We start from the raw sequence: 12887 nt of genomic DNA on the forward strand, positions 1-12887 counted from the left end.
TATGAAAGCCAACAACCCAGGCAGTATCCCAGAAATCTATCCCTTGTCCTCATTTCCAAAGACCAACATATCATTCAGTCCCTTTTGTTTTACCTTCTAAATACATTTTTTCTCTCCATTCCCACAACTTCTGTCCAAACTACATCATCTCTTATCTGACAAAGGCAATGCTGTCCCAATACATTCCCCCCAAACTACTTTCCAAATGGCACTCAGTGATTTAGAACACTTCAGTGTCTTTCCATTGTACTCTGAATAACTCATAAACATGGCCCACTGGGCCTTACATGTCTGGCTCCTATCTATCTCTCTAGCCTCACCCTCCATTATACTTCCTCTAGCTGTCTCAGCTACACCCTCACTGGCCTTTCAGGTCACAGAATATGCCATGCTGCCTTCTGCCACAGGGCCATTGTACATGCTGCTCCCTCTGGTACTCATCTCTCACCTTTTTGCCTAGCTAATTCTTACTCATTCTTCATCCCTCAGCTATCACTTCCTTGGAAAAGCCTTGGCTCCAAGTAGAAAAAATTGTCCCATTTATATTTATAGCATGGTGCACCTCTACCTAATATCAGGGTTTGAATTTACATTTTTTAAAATTCATTTTGATTAGCATTTCTCTTTTTCTCACCAGGCTTTATGCTTCATGAGGGCAGAGTCAAGGTGTGTTTTTATTCACAGTGTGTCTCTAGCACTTATCAGAGATATGCACTTCATGAAGGAATGAATAAAAAATTGGTTAATGAATTTACTCATCTTTGAAATTGGAGATATAGTGTCTACCTCACCCATCTCACAGTACCACTGTACAAATCAACAGTTCTTTGAATACTACCAAACATCATAAGGCTATATCATTATTTGTGATAGCACTGCACAAATGAATCCATTAAATATAAATTCATGAAACAAGATTTCATTTACTCATAAACATCTCTACTCCAGGTTTAGTGAAAAATTCCAGCAACATGACACTTACACACTTGGGTTTAATGCCTCTATCATAAATTGAGCCACCAAGGAGTAGTAATCAAGTCCAGCATACAACTGGTTGAAAAATCTTGGGTGATTTGTAAATTTTAAAACAGAGTATTTATCTACACAGCAATAAAAAGGAAAATTTAAAAGTGCCATTATAGCAATAACATGAATGAATCTTTCAGATAGTGAAAGCAGCCAGACACAAAAGAGGACAATACTCTATGATTCCTTTTATGTGACATCCAAAATCAGGCAAGCTGATGCATGGAGAGAGAGGTAAGAATTGTGGGTACCTTTCGGAAAAAATCACTGATTGGGAAGGGGCTTGAGGCAGCCTCTGGAGTGCTGAAAATGTTCTATAACTTGATCTGGGGGCTGGTTACATGTGTACAGTTATGCAAAAATTCATCAAGATGAGCACTTAGGATTGGTACACTTTACTGAAGGTAAATTATACCTCAATTAAAAAGGAAACAGTCAAAATCTAATCATAAACAAGGAGAAGAATGGTTGAAGACCCATCTCATAGACCTTTCTGCTGAATAATAAAATGTTTCTAAGTAAAACTCATGTACACTTTTAAGAGCTGTGGTTTACCTGCTCCATTTTTGTACCACTCATAACCAAGCAATGTCCTTGAAAAATGGATTATTTGAACATTGTTTGCCCAAGTATCAAAGCCTGCTACCTTTATCTTACAACAATATCAACATCAGTTTCCCTAATTTCAAACACACTGTAGGCTATCATCAGTGAGAGAACTTTTCATTTTTCAGATTGACCCAGAGTGACTGGCATTACGTAGATGGAGTAAGACATGATTCATTATCCGGCTTACATAAAGTTTCTGATTCAACTTATTTCAAAGGCAGTTGCCTTTAAGACCAGTTCCAACCTTCTATTTAGCTTCCTCATATAAAAGGTCTCATAAAGGTTCCTTGGCTTTACACAGTGTGAATATTCACACCAAACACCAGGCTCACTTGTGACATTCTCAATCATAGGAAGCCCAGCATGATGGAGAACAAAGAGGCAGGAGGAGTCTTTCTAAATTTGAGTACTTGGGAACCATTTGAGTTAGTGACCTCCCATCACAATTTTATAGCATTTGGTTTCATTTCATTTTTCCTCTTTATTCTAGGGGTTTGATTACAAAAAAAAAAAATCTCCAAAGAAAATGACTCTTAAAATTAAACATGGAAACCCTTCTCTGATTTGGCAAAGGAAACCACACACTGCTATGAGTAATTTTAATAAGATTTTTTTTAAGTTCAGTGTTAATTTATGATTGATTTCCATGGTAACATTATAGAAAATATCCAGTAAACTGAAGAATTAACTGCATTAAATGCACTACAATAATAAGATATGTATCTCTGCTATTGAAATGCTAACTAGGTTTTTGATACATACACCAAACTTTCCCAAGGGAATATAATCCAATTATTTTTATCTAAGATTTTATTATGTTCTTTCTGCTAAATTTAGTTCAGTGTCAGAATTTACATCACATAATGCCTCTACAGTCTTAAACACTAGATTACTTTTACATCACATCAGGAAATGCATATTTTGAAAAGATATTCTCCTACTTTTCAAACTTGTTTACTGGTTGATCAGATACTAACAGTCAAGTTGGAATAGTACTTCACCTCAAGACTGATATTATGTTACTATATTTACAAAAGCTTACAGTGTTATGGCATCATTGTGAACAATCACAGCAAAAACTTAACCGTGTATCCATTTTTATTATATCTTCCCAAGGTTTTTTTATCTTGCCAGGTTTGATAAAATAACTTGGTAATTACCAATTGCCAAGAGTTAATCAGTATCTTTCAAATAAATTCCTTCTTGTTTATCCTAAAGATACCCTCTTGAATATACATACATATATATATATATATATATAGCATATTCTGGGACATCAAGATTTTAAATCCCTTAACAAATCCATATAGCCAAAATATCATCCTCCAATTTGGACCAACATAATAAATAACTGTTTATTTTATGTATGCTTTTGATTATAAACAGAGGATAGTCTTTGTTTACCTATGACCACAGAAGCCAACAATTTTCCTATCAACTTATCTTTGGCCTTGACAACAGCTCTGTGTATAAGTAAAGATTAAATAGATCATTGTAAAAACATTGAAACTACTGTTTCTTGATCAAAGTTTCTCACCCCATAAACATTGCCATACTCAGCTGTTTTAAGAAATGTTAGAAAATGTAAGAACCTGTCAGTGGTACAGATCAAGGAAGTAAATTAAGGTTCTTACTAGTTTTGACACTGTAGCGTACGACATCCTGGCAGAGTTCCAGCAGCCTGTGGTGTGGCTCTCCCATGTCTCTCATCTCCAAATCACGAAGCTGCTTCAGTTGTTCACGAGGCTGCCATTCACAAACCTGGAGATTCAGTATGGCACAATTTATTGAGCACTCACTAGAGCCAGGTATTGAGAGGACATTAGAAGCATGGACCCTATCCTTATGAAGCTTCCAGACAAGGGGAAGAGAAAGCGAATTAAACATACATCCACAGCTCAGTGTGAAAAGAACTATGACAGCTGTGCAGATATTGTTGGAACAAATGAGGGGCATATCATAGACTTGGAACATTAAAGAAGATTGCCTGGTGGAACTGACAAATACATTGTTACATAAAACAAGAGTAGGCTAAACTCAGCAAATGTTAGGGGGACCTACATGGGATCTGACTCCCAGGGGTGTAAATCTCCCTGGCAACATGGGACCTGATACCATGGGATTGAGAACATCTTGACCAAAAGGGGGATGCGAAATGAAACGAAACAAAGTTTCAGTGGATGAGAGATTCCAAATGGAGTCGAGAGGTCACTCTGGTGGGCACTCTCATACACTACATAGATAACCCTTTTTAGGTTTTAGTGCAGTGAAACAGCTAGAAATAAATACCTGAAACTGTCAAACTGCAACCCAGTAGCCTTGATTCTTGAAGATGACTATATAGCAATGTATCTTACAAGGCGTGACAGTGTGATTGTGAAAACCTTGTGGGTCGCACTCCCTCTATCCAGTGTATGGATGGATGAGTAGAAAAATGGCGACAAAAAACTAAATGAAAAATAGGGTGGGGGGGTGGTTTGGCTGTTCTTTTTTACTTCTATTTTTTATTCTTTTTTTTTCTATTTTTCTGGTACAAGGAAAACGTTCAAAAAATAGATTGGGGTGATGAATGCACAACTATATGATGGTACTGTGAACAGCTGACTGTACGCCATGGATGATTGTATGGTATGTGAATATATCTCAATAAAACTGAATTTTAAAAAAAAGCTGGGGGAGGAGGTAATGCAAAGAGCATTCTAGGCAGAAGAAATAGAAGTAATAAAGACTGAAATATAAGGGAGTCCACGGCAATCCGAAGAATGAAGAAAAGTTGGTGTGGCTAGAACATAGATTTTGAGGAAGGAAGAGGCAAGAAATTAAGGTGGGATACTGAAAATATTTTCCTAAGTAGTCTCTCTGATTGTACTTCTGCCCCCTTACAGTCTATTCTCAATCTAGCAGCCAGATCTATCCTTTGAAAAGTAAACCATGGTCATTCCTCTGCTCAGGCACCTCCAGTGACTCCCTATTACCTTTAAAGTAAAAACCAAAGTCCTTATAATGATTTAAAATGCCCCAGTGTTTCAGTTTCCTAGTCTGCTCAAAGCAAATACCCTGAAATGGATGGCGTTAAACAATGGGAATTTATTCACTCATGGCTTTGAGGCTGGGAAAATATACAATTCAAGGTTCATGGCTCCTATGTCACATGGCGGCATCTGCTGGTCTCCCCCTTCTCTTCTGGGTTTTGTTGATTTCAGCTTCTTGATTCTGTGGCTTTATTTCTCCTATGTCTGGATTCATTCAGCTTATGAAGAGCTCTAGTAATAGGATTAAGACCCATCCTGATTGAGGCAGGACACACCTTAACTGAAGTAACCTCATCAAAAGGTCCCACTTACAATAGGTCCACATCCACAGGAATGGATTAACTTAAAAACATGTTTTTCTGGCATACATACAGCTTCAAACCACCACACCCTAAACGATCTGCTTCCAGGGGAAGCAGGGGCCGTGTTCCCCCTCTGCTAGTCTCCTCTAGCACTATACCCCCCTTTTCTTGTTGACTCTGCTCCTGACACTAGCCTTGCTGTTTTTTGAACACATCAGGCATAACCCATCCAAGGGTCTTGGCACCAGCTGTGCCCTCTGCCTGAAATGTTCCTTTCCCAAATATCCTCATAGCTAACTTCTTCACTTCTTTTACTTTAAAAATAAATGTTACTCAAATGTCACTTCCTCAAAGACAGCTATTCTGGCTCGCTTGTTTAAAGTAGCAATCTGCCCTTACCCCATGTCTATTGATACCTCCTTACTTGCCCTGCTCTTCCTTTTTCAATAGTTCTTATCACCTTCCAACATATTATGCAATTCATTTATTTATTAAATCCAACATATTCTCCATGAAAGCAGAGCTCTAGATCTGTTTGTTCAGATACAAACACAGAGCCTGCCTTATAAGATGCTCAATAAATACGTGTGAATGAATGAAAAAGTGAATGAAGAGATGAGCAGGGCTCAGATTATGAAGGCTTCATGTGGCACGCTACAGAGCTTGCACTTGGTTCTAAGCAAAAGATTGAAAAGTTTCAGACAGAAGAGTGATATGATCACATTTGTGTTTTGCACTATAGCTTTTGTTGCTATGTGGAGATTCCATGTAAAATGGAAATAGGAGATTACCGTAATACACCAGGCAAGAGAGGTGATAAAGGTAGGGCTGTAGGAGTGAAGTACATAGTTTCTAGAGATATTTAAAATGTAGAATCAATAGAGCTTGGAAATAAATTACCTGTTGAAGGAGGGAGAAGGATGATCTGGAGGTTTCTAGCTTGGACATGGGTTGACAGTGGTGATGAGAATAACAGGAGAATATGGTGGTGGATAAGGTGGGATGATGTGTTTTGAGCGTCTTTAGTCTAAGGCACCTTCAGAACATCTAAAAGGGGAGTAGCAGTTGGTCTGAAGCTCTTCTGAATAACAGGCATACCCTAGGGCAATATAATGGTAGGTGGCACAGTTCAGGAAGAGCCTGCAGAGCAGAGGAAAAGGCTCAGGATCTCACCAGGACAACACCAACACCAAAGGAATAGGCACGGGAAGAGGAGCTTACCTGCAGGTAGGCCAGAGAGGTAGGGAAAAATCTAGGAGAGCTTAGTGCTATTAAAACAAAACAAAACAAAACAAAACAAAACAAAAAAGAGGAGGAAGTGGTCACCCATGTCAAGTACTGCTGAGAAGCCAAATTTGATAAAAACTGAGAAGTGCTCACGGGGTTTAACAACAAGTAGGTGTTCTTGGCAAAAGTAGTTTGACTTAGAGAGGCCAGATTGCCATGAAGTGAGGAGGTAGGAGGTGAGGAAATAGAGGGAGGGAGGAAGTGTAGACACTTTTTAAAAAGTTTGGCTGCTAAACTCAAAAAAAGAGGGGAGGAGAGAGATAGCGGAGGAGCCAGGGGTTGAAAAGCCTGGGAGGTGGGTGGTTGGGGAACCAGGAGGAAATATTGAGTTGTGCAAAGGGTATGAAATTAAACCCTGATATTATAACCATGATAGGCAGAGGTAAATCAAAAGTGGCTGAGACAATCAAAAGGAATGAGTATTGATAAATGCAAAAAGAAGGGTGAATCTCAAATCCATTTTGTGGAGGAAAAAAGCAAGTCTCCAAAGGTTACTCACAATAGGATTCTATCTATATGACATTGTGGAAATGGCAAAAAATACAGACAGAAAACAGATGAGTGGTTGTTGGGGGCTAGAGATGAGAGGAGAGATTGACTATAGAGGGGAACAGGGAAATTGGGGGGTGGGGGTTGGGTTTGATAGTGGCTTGGAGCTGTGTATTCCAGAAAAACATATTCTTAATCTTAATCCACTCCTGTGGGTATGAACCCATTGGAAACAGGACCTTTGGATGAGGTTACTTCAGTTAAAGTGTGGCCTAACTCAGTCAGGATGGGTCTTAATCCTATTATTGAACGCTTCTAGGGAAGACCACACAGAGAGAAGCCTGAGGAAGCAGCCAGGAGCTGGAAGTCAATGGAACTTGGAAGAGAAGCCAGAAGAGGTCACCATGTGCATCCATGAGACAGAAAAGCCAAGGACCGAGGATCTATACCGCCAGGCCCAGAAAGTCATAGTCTTCTGGGAGAAAGCATTGCCTTCATGATACTTCAATTTGGACTTCTAGCCTCAAAAACATGAACCAATAAATTCCCATTGTTTAAACCAATTTACAGCATGGTATTTGTTTTAGCAGCCAGGAAACTGCAACAGGGGTGATGGAACTATTCTATATCTTGATTGCAGTGGTGGTTGCGTAACTCTATGTACTTGTCAAAATGCATAAGACTGTACACCAAAAAGGGTAAATTTCACTGAATGCAAATTGTACCTTAATTTAAGGGGGAAAAACAAGGAAGCTGAGCAAAGTTGTAAAGTTGAAGAAAGCAACCAGAAGTAATGGTCTCACTAAGCATGAGATATATTTGCAGGTTGCCTTCTAATGCCCTGTTGGATCTTTGTCAAAATAGGCCAAGTTAGCAATGGCATAAAAACTTCACCTCCCCCCCCAAGCAAAACATACCTTTCAATCCAGCACCTCATGGATAGCCTGAATGTCTCCTATAATGAGATCAACTTGTGATCCTTCGTTTATAACTCAGGATGTTAAACCTCCCATTTTCATCTTATTTCCCATTAGCCCTCACTGTGTGATCCCTTCTTTCCAGGCAAAAGGTCCCCAAGCTATGTTCACTACATCTTCTCCTTTTGCAACACTCTTCCTATTATTTAACTTCTGCATTTTTCAACATCCCTACCAATGAGCAATACCTCTCTGACCCCTCTCTGCCCATCAGAATCATGCTTAGCCTTCACATTCCATATCAAAGCTCAAAGTGCTCACTCAGCTGTGAAATCCCCAAAGTCTGCCCCATTCACATGCCATTTATCACACTCTCGCTGGCAACTGTGTTCTGTTTTCCAGTGAAACCTTATTCTTCCAATTGGACTGTAAATTCTGTTCAAAGCTGGGCCTTTACCTCATTTTTCTTCATATCCCCCAGAGCCTAATATAATGCTTTACCCATAGCTAACAGTTAATATTTAATGACTGAATAAAGGCCAATTTAAAAAAAAAAAAACATTCACCAGAGGAGCAGTGTACTCAAAGGTAAAGCAGGATCTAAAATATTTTCTAAATACAGACAAGACCAGAAAACATGCAATTATAAATATATAATCCAGCTGAATGGGAAATACCATCAGTGATTTTGCCTTGAACATAACTATTCCAAGTTCACAGGTCATTTCAATCTATTTCCCTATTAGTTTTACCAAACGCATTTGATCAAAAATTCAGAGTAAATACCACTTCACATTCAAAATCTTTTTTTAAATGACATTTATTTATGGCTAATTTAATTGGAATAAAAATCTCTTCCACATGTCCATCTGTTGGCAATCCAATTCCAATATGAAAAGTGATCATTGTGATAAAGGGTAATTTAGCGATTTTAACTGTATGGTATAGACACTGAAGACAGACTGCCTGGATTTTAATCTCATCTCTGACATTTACTACCGTATGATCTTGGGCAGGATATTTAACTTCTCTGTGCCTCAGTTTCTTCTTCATCTCTAAAATGGTGATGATAATAGCATATGTCTCAGGGTTTTTGTGAAGATTAAATACACAAGTACATATGTATAAGTCATTAGAGCACTGCCTGGCATGTTTTGAATATTCCTAAGAGTGGATGTTAGTAATAGTAGTTTTAAAATCAATTTGAACCTGAATTTGGACCTGAATTGAAAACTAGCATCAATATTGGTGCCAGTCAGAACTCAAATGTAAAAATCCAAGGGTTCTAGTCTAAGTTCAGACAAGATTCTGGTAAAGACCCTCAGATAAATAAAACCTTTCCATATGCTCTTCTACCTTCTGCTTGATTTTCACTAGCAACATACAAAATGTGTACAAAAATGGAGAGAACAGAGTGTTTTAGGCAGTATATAAACGGGATCAGCAGGTCATTTACAATCTAGCTTATTTTATAGAAAGTTTGTGAATTCTTGGGGTTTGGAGGGCAGGGAGTGCTGAAGGAAGAATGGTTGAGGCTCCATCCCCCTGCCTCATGGCCTCACCTGGTTAACAGCTAGGGCCTCAGCAAATCTCCAAACAAATGACAGCTGACAGACAAAAGAGTGCACCCTTCAAGAAAAGCAGATGCTGTGTGTGTGTGTGTGTGTGTGTGTGTGTGTGTGTGTGCAAACTTTAGTATCTGAACATCCCCTTGAAACAAAGGTATAGAGGCATGAAAGCTTGTGCTTCCCATATCCCATACATCTGGCCATCCAAATTTGGAAAAACTTATCTTTCCCATTCCTGAGATTCCTTACAGGTTTTTAATTTTACTTTCTCGTTGACATTGATAGCCTTCAAAACCACCTCTTCCATTAGCCTACAGACTTCTTCAACAAACTTTTCTCCTGCTTTTGCATTTGTTGTGGGACCATTCAGTATGACCCCATCCACTAGAACAGCACTCTTCTTACTTGGAACCATCTCTTGTTGATCACTTAGAAGCACATGAATTATGTTTAAGAGATAATATAATTAAGTCATGCAAGAAAGCAGAAGGAAAAAAATGGATCAGCATCCCAGCTCCAAATAACATATCTTCTTTTAATACATAAAGGCACTTTTGGGGGCATTGAAGTTTGCCATTTCTTATGGTGCCCAAAGGCATGACAGAATTAAGGCAAATTCCAGAAAGCTCACAATTTATGGGCTAAGTAAATCTACCTTATTATACATGTTCCTCTGTATTGGGCCGGGTTAACACGGAGTGGGTGACCATTTATTCAGTATACTTTCAGGGATGATCAGAAAGGGTACCATCTTGTACACCATTTCCCTGTTGAATGGTGTCTGTAGTTGAAAGAATAATGCCTTTATTTCCATAACTAGACAGGTAGCATACAGAAGAACCATCCCTATAAGAGGATAAAACATTCATTAGCTTTCCAACAAATCCAAATGACTGCCAATAGATCTTTTCTTTAGAAACATTCTCCACTCCACCACGGCAAAGTGAGGTGAAAGGAAGGGGATTTAGGAATTGGAAAAAAGGATGGGGAAAAGCCTCCCCTGAAATTTTACCTATATTTAACATTGCCTCTATGCTACAAGTATCCTTTCAAAATATAAATTATATACTATTTTTCCTAACTTTCAGAATCTGGCAAATTGAGCATATAACTGAGGCAGCAAGCTTCTGGTTTCATTTCCTTGTGCAAAGTCATCTAGCATTTTTGAGTCTTAGGATGAAGGTCTGCGCAGAGGTATAGGAGAAAACAGCAACTGGTTGTATACCAATTGCTTTACCTCAAAGAAGCAGTGATGCATTTTCAGATTGGAATACCAAATTGAATTTTATAAAGCTACATCTTGGGTTTGATGCATCTGTATTATGGAAAGGACTGAGAGAGATCATCTGGTCACCCTCAAGAAAGTAAATGTTGAAATTTTCCAAGGGAGAGAGCTGGCCGTTTCTTTCTTGGAGGAATGGCATACACGAATATATGTTTTTCTGAATGTATGTATGCTCTTCCTTTAGGTGTATGCAGCCATTACTCAATTTTTCCTTGAACTAGATTACAAAATCTGTGCAGGAAGAAAGTTATTTCTATTTTCCATTCCTGATCATCTGGTTTCACATCCAGTAATGTGGAGAAGCCCAGGAAATGTAAATTCAACCCTTTTTACTCACTCACTCTTGCAAAAACTTTTCAAAATCATGTACAAAAAGATCTTTATAAACACAAGCCCATGTTGATTTCATGTGCACACACTCTTTTATAATTTATTAAGGATTACCATATTTTCCCTTTAAATAAATCATTCCTAAAGAATAAGAATGATATCAACATGTCATTGCTCCTCATTTTATATTTCAAACCTATGTTTAAATGACTCTCTATATTGTAGATACTGCTCTGTCCCTGACAGCCTCTCCTTAAATCTACCCAACCATTTTCTACAGAAAGGATGATTAAAAAAACATTAAGCAGCATGATGGTTTGTGTAAATCTATCTTTAATGCCTTTACACTTTTCAAACTTGAAGTTTAAGCAGAGCTAGAAGGATGGAACAGAACTATGTTCAGAACCGTACAATTGCTAGTCAGTGAATAAAGTCAACATGGAAATCTATATCTGAGAATAAAGATTACTGCCTACCCAAAATAGCCTTCCACAAAAATAATTCTGGCAACTTAATCCAGGTATTCAACCAAAATCTGTCCCAAGCTTTCATCTGATCATGTTCTCTTTTTCTAATCAGTATCTCTCTCCTCCTTACACTATATATGTTCACTTGGTCATGGAATTTTCCAGAAACAATTTTTTAAATTAATTTAATTAAAAACGTGATGGGCTATTAAGGGGGGGGAGGACCCTCACTATACATATTTTGAATATTTCTGTACTAACTGAGGGCTCTAACAGTATTAATATTAATTATATCTTAGACTCCATTTTCTCCTCCAAGTTACAGGTTCTGGTAAAATTCTGTGGCTTTATAAACCCTTTAGTTTTAATGTTGGAAACCAAGAATAATGTCCACAAGGGCAGATAAAGACATCACAGGAAGTTTCTTGATTTGGGAAAGACACAATCTGCAGTGAAGGATCAGTCTTTCAGCCTCACACCGAAGGTTTGGTCATCCAGAGCTCCAATGACAAATTTTAGTTCTATCCTTCACTTTCACTTATCTTTCCCTTGAAAGGATACATTTAACATGTTTTAGGGCCATTCCAAAGAGTTTTGGAATTGAACTCTCAGATGGCAATATTCTACACCTGAAGGCATTTTCCCAAAAACTTTCTTTAGGACCTAAAAATAAATTGGGAAAGAGGGCAATTATTCAGAGGACCCTGGTTGTCTCAGCAGGCAGTGCAATTATTAAGCACACAGGAAAAGTCAGTGTTTTTTTAAAACCTCATTAGTAGGATTCCAGGTTTTTATTGCCCAGGGAATAGCAGCAACTCTTTAGCCTCCTCTGAGTCTCTCTCTCTCCTTCTCTCCCACCCTCTCTCTTTCCCACACATGCACACATGTATGCACATACATGCAATAAAATAAAAGATGTCAAACACCCACTTAAACCAGAATAGCAATAAAATTAAAATCATCATTGTCTTCACAGCAATGAATTCAAGAAAAATCCCCATAATTCATACAATTAACTGGGAGAAAATACTCTTAAAAAAACAAACTATGAAGAGTTGGATGTAGATATTATGCCTCTCTTCTTGACAGATACATTTTATTTCTATTACCAGATGTGATTTTGTGCCTCTTAGCTCCCTTGAATTCACCAAGGTTGTGAAAATCCTTCTAGAGATTCCACAATAGGTTATCCTGTATTGTTGTTGTTTGAGGACCCATACTGAAGACTACCATTTTAATTGCTACTGCTTACAATGATTAATAATAAAATTGTTAAATTGGGGGAGTCTACTATGAAGAACATACCCAGAATCCAACTGCTTTTCATCAACTCCCCTCTTACAACCTTAGTGTAAGCCACCAAAAAAAAAAAAAAAAAAAAATGCCTGGATTACTTCAGTTGCCTCCAACTAACCTCCCAGCCTCCACTCTTTCCCTGATCCTCACCTTCTGTGGACTATTCACTACACAGCAGCTCCTAAATTACTTTGAAAAGATGACTCCTCTGCTCAAAATAATTCAATGACTCCTCATTTCATCAAACTAAAAGTCAAAGTCTGCAAAATGACCTACATA

At 38.1% G+C, this 12887-nt stretch overlaps 1 pseudogene; it reads right to left on the minus strand.

The window, feature by feature from the left end:
* LOC119516500 overlaps positions 1-12887 on the minus strand; it is a 179686-nt pseudogene that overhangs the window by 116450 nt on the left and 50349 nt on the right.

This window comes from Choloepus didactylus, chromosome 20, assembly GCF_015220235.1.
Source record: "Choloepus didactylus isolate mChoDid1 chromosome 20, mChoDid1.pri, whole genome shotgun sequence".
Taxonomy (NCBI): Eukaryota; Metazoa; Chordata; class Mammalia; order Pilosa; family Megalonychidae; genus Choloepus; species Choloepus didactylus.